Raw genomic sequence first — 15,832 nt, forward strand, 5'->3', positions numbered from 1 at the left:
AGAGAAACAAAAGATAAAATGAACTTGTGGGACTTCATCAAGATCAAAAGCTTCTGCACAGCCAAGGAAACAGTCAAAAAAACTAAGAGGCAGCCCAGGGAATGGGAGAAGATATTTGCAAATGACACTACAAATAAAAGACTGGTATCCAAGATCTACAAAGAACTTCTCAAACTCAATACACAAGAAACAATCAAAAAATGGGCAAAAGATATGAATACTTTTCCAATGAAGACATACAAATGGCTAACAGACACATGAAAAAAGTGTTCAAAATCATTAGCCATCAGGGAAATTCAGATCAAAACCACCTTGAGATACCACCTTACAACAATTAGAATGGAAAAAAGTGGACAAGGCAGGAAACAACAAATGTTGGAGAGGATGTGGAGAAAGGGAATCCCTCCTTCATTGTTGGTGGGAATGCAAGTTGGTACAGCCACTCTGGAAGACAGTGTGGAGCTCCCTTAAAAAGTTAAAAATTGAGCTACCTTATGATCCAGCAATTGCACTACTGGGTATTTACCCCAAAGATACAGACGTAGTGAAGAGAAGGGCCATATGCACCCCAGTGTTCACAGCAGCATTGTCCACAATCGCTAAATCGTGGAAGGAGCTGAGATGCCCTTCAACAGATGACTGGATTAAGAAGATGTGGTCCATATATACAATGGAATATTACTCAGCCATCCAAAAGAATGATTTCTCAACATTTGCTGCAACATGGACAGGACTGGAGGAGATAATGCTAAGTGAAATAAGTCAAGCAGAGAAAGACAATTATCATATGGTTTCACTCGTTTATGGAACAAAAGAAGTAGGAAGATCGGTAGGAGAAGAAAGGGAAGAAGAAAGGGTGGGGGTAAACAGAAGTGGGAATAAACCATGAGAGACTATGGACTCTGGGAAACAAACTGAGGCCTTCAGAGGGAAGAGGGGTGGGGGAATGGGATACGCTGGTGATGGGTATTAAGGAGGGCATGTATTGCATGGTGCACTGAGTGTTATACGCAAGTAATGAATCATGGAACTTTACATCAAAAACTAGGGATGTACTGTAAGGTGACTAACATAATATAATAAAAAATATTATTAAATTAAAAAAAGTCTCAACTAAGTTATACTTTATCATGCCATTTTGTAACACCAGAAATAGAAATAAAAAGAAGAGATTTCAGAGAAAAAAGAAAACATGCTAAAAAACAGGATTGTGTGATATAGAATTCCACCAATGCAGAGAAAAATCAAGTATCTCTGGAGAAATTAAAAAAAAAAAATTTACAAAGAACGATTTAAAACTTAGAAAATTACAAAATTACAACAATTTCAAAATATATCTATATTTGTAAGTCATGGTCATAAACATATGACTTCAAAAATGTATCAAGATTTTTTTTTCATTATACGGAACCAAGGGATTATATAATGTGTGTGTGTGTGTGTGTGTGTGTGTGTGTGTGCGCGCGCGCACGTGCATATGCACATGGATTTGTGGAATACTTCAGAAATTTGCACGTTGTCCTAGTGCAGGAGACATGCTAAACCTCTCTGTATCATTCTAATTTTAGTATGTGTGCTACTGAAATGAGTATAACTATAGGATTGTGGTTAATATGAATACTAATAATTAAAAAATGGTCATATATTTTTTTTAAGTGTTACAAATAGTGGTCACATATTCTTCACTTTACTTCAATAGTAGAGACAACAAAGTTTCTAAATCACTATCCTCTGGTGGACCTGAGGACACTAGAAAATAAAATGTTGGTGTATTGACAATTATTTAAGTGTTAGATGTTTTAAAAAAATATTAGACTTTTTCATTTTTAAAAAGGTCAATAGTGGAAACGTATCAATTTGAAACACATGATAGTGACTGAATATTGTTCTTGATAATCATGGGTTTCTGTATAACACTGAAATACAACCACTGAAGAACAGTCATCAAGGGAAGGGGAGCTTTAAAAAGATACTTATTATTGTATCATTTGATTAATTCCTGTGTTATGTAGTCTGGGTATCAGTGTGCCAGAAAATTTAGCCTGTACATTTCCAAAAGATATTTTCTAAAGGTATTACTAATATTCTGTTTTTTATTCTCAAAGGAAATCATCTCTTTCTCCCCCCCCCTTATATTGAATATGTATATTGATAGCAGGAGATAAAGAAGATAAATATATTTTCTTGACATTAAAATGAAGAGACTTTCATAAACAATGTGTATCTATGGCTGTAGTGCTTATGTGCGTGCCTATGTATGTGTTAACTTCATCAGGTTTTAATCCTTAACTGTACTATTGGAGATTACTGAGCACACGCTTTCTATTTATAATCTCATAGTAGTGATTTTTGAAGGAGGAATAATCTTTGTTGTGTTATTTACTGCATGCAGTGTGGCTTAGTAAATAAATTGCACACAGATACGGTTTATTGTATGAAGGAGAATCTGTAGAGCAAAGAAGACTTGCACTTGTGTGCTCAGCACTAATCCCTCATGCTTTTTGTATTTGTGCCAAAGTACTTTCGGTAATATTAATTGAGAGGAGCCACATGGTGTTTTAAATAGAGTCATGGGAATTTGTCCTATTATACAACTGGGTAACTATACAAAACATCCATCAGTACTGACCACACCATCAAATATTGCATCGTGGCGTCAGCCCAAGACATTACATTTATCTAATCATTGACTTTACATTTACCTCAGTCTATTTCATGACAAGAAATGAAATGCTTGCTGCAAAATTACATTTCCAGCAATTTCTGATAAAGGAAGGAGATGAACTTTGAATAGAGCAATTGTTTTCTAAATGGATTTTTAAGACATGGTGTATTGGGTCTTGAGTTCATTGATTTGTACTGGACCAAGAGACAGGTTGAAAGAGGACATCTGTCCATTGGAGAGAGTTAGAAGGAGATTGCTTGTTCCCTGAATCAAAGGCCCCAAACCAAACTGAAAAACCTGCTCACAGAACAAATTTCTTTTGATTCCTTAAAATTTCAAAAATCTTATAAGCACGAGGATATCTTATATCTTTTAGGTAATTTTAAAGAGAAAAATACAGTAGTTCAGTAGATGGTCAAAGAGTTGGAAATGGGATATAGGACCTTTCACCCCTGGGTTACCATTTGATGAATGCCACACAGCTTTAATATCATAATTCTTTTTATTGTGTTGCACTATGGTCGTTTAAGGAATAGTCTAAGATTTTCATCAAGGTAAGAACCCTTGGATCCCCAGATTCCCAGATAGAAGGATTTCTGAACCTCGAAAAAAGCTATATAGTTGTTTGAGAGAATACATTTACTTATAATAAACCACCAGAATAAAAGGATAAGTTTTCTCCAGCTAAGTATCTAATTTTTATTATGAAGCATGCAGATATAAAGCCTTTAATTGCCTCAGCCCCAGCTAAAATAACTACAGATACTCTTTCCATTCACTAAATCAAATCCAGTTTTTTAAGTGCCACTAAACTGTTTGCTTTAGTGTTATCCTATGGAAATAAATTACATTAATAAAAAAGTTTAATCTTGTCTCTTATTACCATTAACTTTTTTCCTTATCCTTTTAGCAGATAAAAGGTAAATAAGAATATAGAGATAGTATTTATTCCCTGTTCATAATTTTAGAAGTTATATTTCTCTACCACTAAGATGAATGAGTTTGCCTTTTTTTTTAATAAATGCTTCCCATTAGAACTTAATTTAAAAACACATAAAACATCCATACAAATGAGTGGCATAGAAATCCCAACTTATTTCAATGAGAACCTGAGAGGTTCTTGTGTAGCCAATGGCCAGTTTAAACCCTACCTTGCTTTTAAACTGTTGTTGAGTTCAGGGGATGGTTATGTCCCAGGAATCTCTCATCAAGGAATTTTGCCTTTCAAGAGCATCTGATGGGACTGTTCAGTGATCCTGTAGATGCATTCTATTTAAAGGATCAGGTCATGAACCATTGTGGCACAGAGAGTTGCTTATTTTTTAGATGAAGAATGTTAGAAGTGCTTACAAACAACAACAACAAAAATGTTGCAGTGTTCTCCTTGTGAGTAAATCCAGGGTTATTAATTTGAATTTGGATTCAGGATGCTGTGGTTCAAAAAGGGGCTTTTTCCCCCCACCTGTTTCTTTCTCTAAAATATAGATAAAGTAGCTAGTGTTAAAATGGTAAATGAAGGAGTGTTTGGGTGGCTCACATGGTTAAGCGTCAGACTCTTGGTTTCCACTCAGGTCATGATCTCAGGGTTCTAGGATTGAGCCCAGCCTCGGGCTCTGTGCTCAGCAAGGAGTGTGCTTGGTATTTTCTCTCCCCCTCTTACCTGCCTCTCCCCCCCACTCTCTCTCTCTTAAATAAAATCTTTAAAATGTAAATGAATTGTTATTGGCCATTTCAGATTTATAAATAACCCATTCAGAGGCTTTCAAATGGATGGCATAAAATTCCAGATGGTTTCAAAGTGAACCTGAGAGGTGGCATTTTAATTTATAATGGAAACTGATGAGATGATATAGTCAAAATGTGTCTAACCTTCTCACTTCTTTGGTGTTCAGTATTCAGAACTGCTTTTTCTCTTTTTCTTTCTTTCTTATTTCTCTCCTCTTCCTCTTTCTTTCATTCTTTCTTTCATGCACTAAAAGGAAACCAACATATTATGCTTTTGACTTTTCCATTATTGCTTCATTTTTTGGAGGAGACTAGATGGCATATTTCAAATGGCTGTTAAAATAGAATTTAAACATACTTAAAATAGGTTGATGTCAATAAATTATATTCCTGAAGTGCTTAAGCACATAACAAATTAGAGTACTGAACAAATTTTAATTGATGGTGTTGAAAATCATGTTTAATGGCAGAGTTATAAGTTCAAAGCTGGTAAAATTTTAAAGCTCATATCACCTAATACGGTAATTTCAATGTGCAGTTCATCATTTTACATTCTTTGATCAAATCTACATCCCACAAACATTCTATTATCTATGAAAAAACAAAAATTTAATGGGTAAACATGAAATTGGATTATCAGGGACTACATTTTACAATATAGAATTACCATAAATGATAACTAATGATATACTATATCTATGCACTATGCTTTCTTCAAGTTTTGCCTGAGATTGTATAGGATGTGGAAAAAATATTTTTGTGCATTACCTACAAATAAATACATGGAAATTCTTCTTTTTAGCATATTCCATATGTGGAATCACTTTCGTGGTGGTTTTTGTTTTGGAATTTTGTTATCATTTTATATTAGTTTAGCTCTTAAATGTTGTCACTTTGCCCTTATCTATGATAGTAACTCAAGTCTACATTGTACAGTGTGCAGAAATTTAATAACAGTATATACCCACCCACCTCTGCCTCAGGATTAGGGTACATACATTTGTGGTGTACATCATCATAATTATTTCTGACTCAAAGCTTCACTTCAACAGATTAATAGATTTCATGAATTAAGTCCATATCCTACCTATACTTTCCTTTCCATGCACACTTGGATATAAAACTTCATGAAACCATACATAATTTCATGGGGTATTTGTGTGTGCTGAATAATTTACTGAAAATTTTAGGAAATGGTAACAATCGTTATCCCCCAAATAGAGTGTATTGAAGACTAACTGATAGCGTCCATTGTTCTAAAAGTAGTTTTTTTCTCCCCAAGTCTTCACTGGTAAATTATTCACTTGTCGTGTCTGCTCAAATAATGTATGCTTTTGCACTTTTTCATTGTTTTTCCTTCCTTTCCTTTCATCCCTTTTCATTTTGGAGAAATCACTATAGAAGCAAACGAAAAGGTTCTATACATTGCTGATGCAAAGGAACTTAATCCTCCCTTCATTTTTTCCCCTTTCCCTCTAGACTCTGTCAGCAACTCTTTTTTTCCATCAAAGATGTTTCTAAACAAGGACAGTTCATCCTCAAAACAAATTATCCTTCTGTTTTTCAATACTATAAATACTTGAATGGATAAAATGTTTGAGTTATTATTTGCTTATTTCTATGATAACATGCTTGTTTTACAAAAGCCTACTTATGATGAGTAATATATTAAAAGAGTACAGTTCATTTAATAATAATAGGTGGAATTTGTTGCACATATACAATCCAGTTTTTCAAGATTATATCTTCCCCTGAGGGTATGAGAGCCTGGTAACCACTGAGCAATTTGTCACTGGTTGGTCCCTAACCAAGTAACATATAGCTAATTGTCATCCTGAAATCAGTTTTCTTTCAGCCGCAAATATATGGGAACACCACCAATGGAATCTTAGTTAAATTCACACATTAGGATGGCAGTGACTCCAGTGGTACCTTTTTTTTTTTTAATTAAACAATATATTCATTTCCTACTGTGTGCCAATCATAACATGAGATCCTGAGATTATAGCAGTCTATACAAAAGACGCATAACCATCCCTCATAAAGCTCACTAATGGAAAAGGTACATCTTTCTCAAAGCCATATTCTTCTGGCAGTTCAGCTTCCGATGTCCTAAAAGTCAACAATTCCAGCTCAGTGTGCTTCAAGTTGAAATCTCAATATATCTTGTGAATATTTCCTAGCACCAATTGAACATAAATAAGTAGTAATAATACTATGAAATCTACCACCGGCATCAGTACATTAACTGTAGGGTGAACTTCCCAAAAGACCATCCAAAAAACATACTCATGAACTAAATCTTCTTGACGTAGTTTAAGTAGTGTCTTAGGGAATTCAGGAGAGGATATTTATAGGATTTTAAGCCATGAGCTAAATGGTTATGTGGTGACTCTAAGTCTGGAAACTGGTTGGTATTGGGCAGAGTTTGTGACATAATAGCTTTGGATTGGAGAGCAAGAACTTTAAGCAAGCTTTGAAAAATTAGACTTTATAAATAACATAGTTTAGTTGCTTCATAGTTTCCTAAGAGTATGTATTTCATGAAGCAAGTAGCCAAGTTATTTTTGCTTATTCTGAGTATTAATTAGTATAGGAAAAGGAGCATATACCAAACATCAACATTGTATAATACAAGAATCAAATTGTATCAATGTTTAGCTTACTTAAAAAATAATATATTAGGAAGTTCTTAGAACACTTTTTAGACATTTTTAATGTGGCTCATTTGTGAAACTTTTAATTTTGTTAGGATTTTGCTTTTGTTGACTCCTTTCTATTATATACTGTAGTGATGTAGGGCCTAAAGCTAACATCATTTTCTTTCAGTTGGAAAAATACATATATCTGTGTAATTATATATAAACATATATATGAAATACTACATAATATAAAATAAATTTATGTATTTGTATATTACATATACTGAATTTTACTTTCTTGTTTTTACTTTGTGGCAGCGGGGGAAGGTCTTTCCACAGTATTGCACCAAATACCCTGCAGCCTCACGATTATCAAGTTCTTTTCTTTATAGTTAATTCTACATGCTTCATCTGTAGAGAGTCATATCTATTAAAAACAAAAACCAAAACAAAAAGCCCTCATTCATGAAAAACCCCTTCAAAATGTCCTTACAATGACCTCCGATTTACTACAGGTACCACCTAAAATTTTGGTAAGTTGCTTGGTGGTCAAATCCATCCTGACCCACCTTATCTCATAATTTGCTACATTCCATAATTTACTATTCCCCTGGGTGCTTTAGCCACATTGAATTCTCTGTTAATAAATACATTTTAACCTATTTTCCCCCCTTTTCATGAGGTGCCCTTCTTTCTCTGTGTACCTACTTACTGTTTTGTTATCCTTCAAGACTCATTTCAAGCATTTCATTCTTTGTGGAGCTTCTTCTTTTTTTTTTTATAATGTTTTTTTATTATGTTATGTTAGTCACCATACAGTACATCCCCAATTTCTGATGTAGTGTTCCATGATTCATTATTTGCGTATAACACCCAGTGCTCCATGCAATACGTGCCCTCCTTACTACCCATCACCAGCCTATCCCATTCTCCCACCCCCCTCCCCTCCGAGGCCCTCAGTTTGTTTCCCAGAGTCCATAGTCTCTCATGGTTCATTCCCCCTTCTGTTTACCCCCCCTTCATTCTTCCCTTTCTTCTCCTACCGATCTTCCTATTTCTTATGTTCCATAAATGAGTGAAACCATATGATAATTGTCTTTCTCTGCTTGACTTATTTCACTTAGCATTATCTCCTCCAGTCCCGTCCATGTTGCTGCAAATGTGGTGCAATTGTTCTTTTTGATGGCTGAGTAATATTCCATTGTATATATGTTCATAGCAGCATTATCCCCAATAGCTAAATTGTGGAAGGAGCCAAGATGCCCTTCAACAGATGATTGGATTAACAAGCATTTCATTCTTAGGGAAAATTTCTCTAATGTCTTAAGGCAAAAATAATTATTCCTAATCAAATTGTGCATTATGAACATAGTTTCCTAAGAAAAGCATTCTCACTACACTTATTAATGACCATGAGATAACATTTATGTTAGTAATTCAAATAATAGCAAGAAATGTTCAAAAAAATCCATTCATTTATTCATCACAGATAGAGAATGGAAAAGAAATTAAAAGAGACGGCTGTCCTTACAGAAACCAAAGGAAGAAGGCTGCATTGGGATAAGTGAAAATAAAACAAACAAACTTGTTTAGGAAGTGTCAAGAAATGCAGGATAGAGAAGTACAATGAGAGCAAATTAAGCATGAAAAGAAGTTTGAGGTAATGACAAGTTTATCAAAGCAGCTTAAATGTAAAGGTGGAGGTAAAAATCAGATTTGAGGGGGCTGAGGTATGTTTGAGAGAAGTAGTAACAAACCACACTCAAAATTGGGTGTGATAGAGACAGATTAGGAAGAAGGACCCATAGTCGAATTTGAAGCTCTTCTGTTTTGCAGGATGGAAAAAGAACAAAGATGATACATTTGTAACACAGGAAAGAAAGAAGATATTAGTTATATCAAATTCCAAGAAGAAGTAAGATTAGGTAGTAACTAGGTAAAACATGAGTAGTGGTATTACTCGTAAAATGGAAAAATGACATCGGATCCAGAGATGGGGAGAAAAGGGGAGGAAAATGGCTGCAGATGTAAATAAGTACCTGAATAAAGATCAATAAATATATGAAGATGGATGCAAGGCAATTTGCTGAGAAAGAAGGGTGTGCTGTCTGGGTAGGAGACTTGAGAGAAGGAGGTCTGGAATGGCAATTGAGGATAACAGAAGTTGTTGATCAAGGATAACTAAAAAGATTGATAAATTATTTTTCAGAATTCCACTAAGTTTGGAAATTGAGAATGTATAATGGCAACAAAGTATACATTTATGTAATTTGTATCTTAAGCTCTTAGAACATAATTGAAACCATGTTTTAGGAGTGTCTGGGTGACTTGGTTAGTTGGGTGTTCAACTCTTGGTTTCGACTCAGGTCATGATGTTAGGGTCTTGGGATTGAGCCCCAACTCAGGCTCCATTCTCGACATGGAGCCAGCTTGAGATTCTCTTCCTCTGCCCCACCCCCCAACTTGTGCATGCATGCACATACTTTCTCTAAAATAAGCAAATCTTTAAAAAAAAGCTTGTTTTAGAATGGGGACCTTTTTGAGGATTTTATTTTTTTGTGTTTTTTTGTTTGTTTTTGGTATGTAAAGCAGCAAATCAAGGGGGAAGGAAGTTAGGGTGCTGGTGAGAGATACTGAGCCATGGGATTCAATTTGGGAATGTGAACCAGCTTTATCAGTGGCAACAACCAACCCTAAAATCATAGTGGATAATGACAAAACACTTTTATGACTTGCTGATAGATGTACAGGTCAGCATTGATTTGGCCCTGTTCTACCTTGTTTGTCTTCTTAAAAGAATCTTAGAAACACAGCACGTCATGTCCACTAACATCTCATTGACCAAAGCAAGCCATATCATACGGTCACGCAGAATATAGGGTACTATACACATTATATAGAGAGGCTTGGCAAATCTAAGCTGTATAAAACTCTTTGGGGAAGGGAGTGGATAATTGGGAAGAATAATAGAATATATTATATCTAACAGCAAAGATGTGAGGCTTAGTGGTAGTTTATGGGTTAAAGTAAAATGAAGTGGACAGGGACTGAAGACTAAAATAAAAGAGTACTGAATTTAATGGGAAGAAAGGACTGAGGCAGCCCAGATATTTATATTAGATGGAGCTAATTAAAACTCCTGAGGTAGACCACTAACCAGCAGTAGGAAGGTCTAGAATGTCATCATGAGAGAATGTTGCTGAAGTAATAGGATGGTGGTATTATTATTAGAGTTGTGGAGGGCAAGTAATTGTGCAACTAGAATTTAGGGTTGTCACCACATTAATGTTGAAAATGCCTAATTTAATAACAAGAGCAATGAGGGAAAAGAAGTCAGTGAAATTCCTGACTCCTGGAGGAGTAGCCCGAGAGTAAATGAATGTAAAAATATAGAGTGGGTAGAAGACTTCCAGTTTGCACTCTGAAAGTCTCCACTCTACCCTAATGACAAATAAAAAACTAAAAAGACTGAAAAATCAATAACTTTTTTGATGCATAAGAGAGGGAAGGACATGGCAAGCCCCTCAAGGTTGGAGAGACAGATGAGCAAATGTAGGAAGTTTGGCTTACCATAGCAGAGACTCATGAGCAGAAACTGCTACAGGAACTAGTGTCAGGAACCAGTGCTTAGGTAAGAAAACCAGAACGTAATTGATGAATTGCTGAAGTTGGGTGTGACAAATCTGAGAATTAAAAAAGTCCATGGGAATCCAGTGATCAGGGGGCTCCCCAAATATTGTGAAGTTTACCTCTAGGAGCTCAGTGAGATTCCTACAATAAATATTAGAGAAAAATCCCCTCCTGCTTCCTCCTTGGGGTGGTGAGGGAGAAACCATTTTGAAATATGTCAGAGCGCTCTGCTCTTTTCAATAAGACCTACACTCAAGGGAAGTTAACCAGAGTCTGACAGTCTGGGATAGTATCAGAGACTAACTGGTTTGGGGAGGGAGATAAAAAAAACTCCAGCCCATTCTAGCCATCCTGTCACACATAAGGAGGGAGAAAAAAATTAAGTACTTGCGAAGTGGTACAGGCTCACTGGAGGACTGAAACCTACTCATGGGACTGTAGAATGCTTCACCTCTCCAGGCACTTCACCACCATATTACTAAAAGCCTATTTATAGCAATTCCTTTTACTTAGTACATTATATTGGACTATCAAGAAAAAAGTTACAAAGCATACCGAAGGGAGGAAAAAGTGAAGAGACAGAGCAAACATCAAAACCAGACATAGCAGGGATGTTGTATTTGTCCAACTGGGAATTATAAAACAAAAACAAAACTGATTAATATGATAAAGGTTCTAATGGATAGAGTCGGTAGCATGTAAGAACGGATGGGTAATATAAGCAGAGAGATGGGGAATCCTAAGAAGGAACAACAACAACAAAAATGTTAGAGATAGTATTATAGGATAGGATATATGAGGATCAAAAGAGAAAGATAGTTTGGGAAATTATATAATATTTTTTAATAATTATGTGATAATATATGTAATAGTTTCTCAAATATATAAATATACATAAATAAGTAAATATACATACATATTTATGACAGATGGATGGGAAGCAACTCAAAATATGTAGTAGCAAAACCGATTTAATCCAGTCTATTCATATTAAAGTTGGGTCAAATATAGATTTATTTCCCTTTTACTTACTTTCCAGTTGGCCTAAAGTATATATAAATGGACACGCTGGAAGGACATAGTCATAATGGTGAGTTTGAGAGAGGGCATGTACTGTTTGAAATAGGATGTATATTGTGATAACACAAGGGAGTTTAACACAAATGATCATTATAGAGCCAGTGTCAGGTGAATATCCACCAGAGGAAAATTTGCCTCAGAGAGGTAGTATTATTTGAAGTTATTCATAGCAACATTGAATATACTCAGGAAATCAAGGCAAGTTTTAGTGTTTTCCGAATATTTTTACTAACTTTTTAAGGTAATTTTATATCAAAATGAGTTTCAACTCTTAATGTTCTTTTATAATTCAATCAAGCACTGTAATGTGTGCCTTGGAAAATTTTGAAAGTCCTTTCCCTAGCCTAGTGCTATCTGGGCAGGTCTTGAGCTTTTAATATTGCAAATTGCATAACATTTTGGTTTTAGGAAAAAGAAAATTTTAATAATATTAAAACTCATGGGGACTGGTTTAATTGCTTTGGATTTTTCTAAAACTACGACAGAATACCTACTTGTCACGCATTCATCCAAAAAAAAAAAAAAAATCAGTTCTGAACAAGCTTCCAAATGTAAGACATTAGATATTGTTGTTGCATAACAAATCACACCAAAAATTAATGGCTTAAAATAACGCACTTATTATTTCATAGTTTCTGTGACTCTAGTATCCAGGCATGGCTTAAGTGGATCCTTTGCTTCAGTCTGTCAGAAATCTGCAACCAAGGTATTAGCCAAAGTTTACAGTTCCATCCGATGGCTCCACTAGAAGAGGATCCAATTTCAAGCTTACTTAGTAGTTGTTGACAGCATTCAGTTCCTAAGGGGTGTTTGACTGAGGACCTCAGTTCTTCCAATAGCTGTTGGTCAGAGATTCCTGTAGTTAATTGTCATGTGGGCCTCTCCCACATAGCAGTTTGCTTCATCAACCATGTAAGCCAGGAAGGTAATGAAGTGTGCTAGCAGTACAGAAGTCACAACCTTTCGTGACATAATCACAGAAGTGAGATGCTGTTTTTGTTTTTGTTTTTTTTTTGTCCATCTTCTGTTGGTGAAAAGCAAGTCATATATTCCGCCAATACTCAAAGCATGAGTGTTGAGTAGTCAAGAACATGAATACCAGGAGGTGGACATCACTGGAGACCATTTCAGATGTCTGCCTGTCACATATGTCTCCTTAGATTTATTTAATTTCCCGCTCTATTGAGATAACATTGACATATAACCTTGCAAGATTAAGGTGTGCAGCCTAATGATTGATATATGTGTAACTGTGAAATGATTACAACCATGAGATTAGTTAACACACCTATCACCTCACATAGTTATAATTTTTGTTCTCGTGATGAGAACTTCTAAGATTTACTCTCTTAACCACTCTAAAATATACAGTATGGTATTGTTAGCAGTAGTCATCATGCCATATATTATATCCCTTGAAATTACTCATCTTTTAACTGGAAGTTTGTACCCTATGATCACCTGCACCCATTTATCCTACCCACCCACACATACGTACATACCCTCATTCTTGGCAACCGCTAATCAACTCTAGTTCTATAAATTTCTTTTTCTTTTCTTTTTTTTTTAGATTCTGCATATAAGTGAGATCATACAGTATTTGTCTTTCTCTTATTTCACTTAGCATAATGCAGAAGTCATCCATGTTGCAGATGGCAAGATTTCATTGTTTTTTAATGGCTGAATAATATTCCTGTGTGTGTGTGTGTCTGTATGTGTGTATATGACATCTTCTTTACCCATTATTCCAATGTGTGTGTGTGTGTGTGTGTGTGTGTGTGTAACATCTTTATCCATTCATCAGCTGATGGACATTTGGGCTGTTTCCATAATTTGGCCATTGTTGATAATTCTGCTATAAGCATTGGGGAGCACATGCCCCTTTGAATCAGTATTTTTGTATCCTTTCGGTAAATACCTACTAGTGCAATTGCTGCGTCATAAGGTAATTCTATTTTTAACTCTCTGAGAAACCTCCATACTGTTTTCCAGAGTGGCTGCATCAGTTTGCATTCCCACCAACAGTGTAAGAGGGTTCCCCTTTCTCTGCATCCTCGCCAACATCTGTTGTTTCCTGTGTTGTTAATTTTAGCCATTCTGACAGGTCTGAGGTGATGCCTCATTGTGGTTTTGATTTGTATTTCCCTGATGATGAGCGATGTTGAGCATCTTTTCATGTGTCTATTAGCCATCTGGATGTCTTCTTTGGAAGAATGTCTATTCATGTCTTCCGCCCATTTCTTAACCGGATTATTTGTTTTTTTCGGTGTTGAGTTTGAGAAGTTCTTTATAGATTTTGGATACTAATCCTATTAAAATATCACCAGAATTTTTCACAGAGCTAGAGCAAACAATCCTAAAATTTGTATGAAACCATAAAAGACCCTGAATAGCCAAAGCAATGTTGAAAAAGGAAAGAAAAGCTGCAGGCATCATGATTCCAGACTTCCAGCTATATTACAAAGCTACAGTCATCAAGACAGTGTGATACTGGCACAAAAACAGATATAGATCGATGGAACAGAATAGAAAACCTGGAAATGGACCCACAACTCTATGGTCAACCAATCTTTGACAAAGCAGGAAAGAATATCCAATGGAAAAAAGACTGTCTCTTCAACAAATGATGTTGGGAAAATTGGACAAGATGCAGAAGAATGAAACTGGGCCACTTTCTTACACCATACACAAAAATAAATTCAAAATGGATGAAAGACCTAAATGTGAGACAGAAAACCATCAAAGTCCTAGAGGAGAACACAGGCAGCCACCTCTTTGACATATGACATAGCAGCTTCTTACTAGACACATCTCTGGAGGCAAGGGAAACAAAACCAAAAATGAACTATTGGGACTTAAGATAAAAAGCTCCTACACAGTGAAGGAAGCAGTCAACAAAACTAAAAGGCAGCCTGTGGAATGGGAGAAGATATTTGCAAATGACATATCTGATAAGATCTACCACATTTTCTTTATCCATTCATCCATCAGTGGACACTTAGGTTGTTTCCAGTCTTGGCTATTGTGGATACTGTTTCAGTAAACATGGGAATGCAAATGTATCTTCAAGATAATGGTTTCATTTCTTTTGGATATATACCCAGAAATGGAACTGCTGGATCATATGGTAGTTCTGTTTCTCATTTTTTGAGGAGTCCATATTGTTTCCATAGTGGCTACACTAGTTTGCATTCATACCAACAGTGAACTGTGGTTACCTTTTATTTACATTGTCACCAGCACTTATCTCTTGCTTTTTTTGGTACTAGCTGGTATGACAGTTGTGATGTGATATCTCATTATGATTTTGATTTGCATTTCCTGGTGATTGGTGATGATTGGTGATATGGAGTACCTATTACGTACCTGTTGACCATTTGTGTGTCTTCTTTTAAAAATGTATATTAAGATCTTTTGCCCATTGTATAATTAGATTATTTATTTTTTGGTATTGAGTTGTGTGAGTTCCTTATATAGTTTGAATATTAACCCCTTTTCAGATATGTGATCTGCAAATATTTTCTGTCATTCCATAGATTGCCTTTTCATTTGCTTGACTGTTTCTTTTGCTAAGTTTAAGCTTTATAGTTTAGTATAGCCCCACTTGCTTATTTTTGCTCTTTGTTGCCTGTGCTTTTGGTATTGTATCCATAAAATCATTGCCAAGACCAATGACAAGAAGCTTTTTCTCCCATGTTTTCTTCTAGGAGTTATATGGTTTCAGGTGTTACATTTAAGTCTTTAATTCATCTTAATTTTTGTGAGTGGCATAAAAGAGGGATACTGTTTCATTCTCTTACATGAGATTGTTTAGTTTTCCCAACACCATTTATCAAAGACACTTGTCCTTCCCCGTTGTGTATTCTTGACACCCTTGTGAAAATCAGTTGACTCTGTGTGTGTGTGGGGGGGGGGGGGGGTATTTCTGGGCTCTCCATTTTTCTTTTTTTTTTCGTGGATCCATATGTATGTTTTTATGCCAGTACCAAACTCTCTTGGTTATTGGAGCTCTGTAATAATATTCTGAAATCAGGAAGTATAATACCTATATGTTTAATATGATGCATATAGGCTTATCACCATGACTTTT

At 35.5% G+C, this 15,832-nt stretch overlaps 1 non-coding gene across 1 annotated transcript; it reads right to left on the bottom strand.

Annotated features, from left to right (window-relative positions):
• Positions 1-1,485: 1,485 nt before the first annotated feature.
• On the bottom strand, positions 1,486-1,592 carry LOC121100339. The gene has a single exon (XR_005832089.1). It is a non-coding gene; the product is annotated as a U6 spliceosomal RNA (small nuclear RNA).
• Positions 1,593-15,832: the final 14,240 nt, after the last annotated feature.

This window comes from Ursus maritimus, unplaced genomic scaffold (assembly GCF_017311325.1).
Source record: "Ursus maritimus isolate PB19 unplaced genomic scaffold, ASM1731132v1 scaffold_36, whole genome shotgun sequence".
Taxonomy (NCBI): domain Eukaryota; kingdom Metazoa; phylum Chordata; class Mammalia; order Carnivora; family Ursidae; genus Ursus; species Ursus maritimus.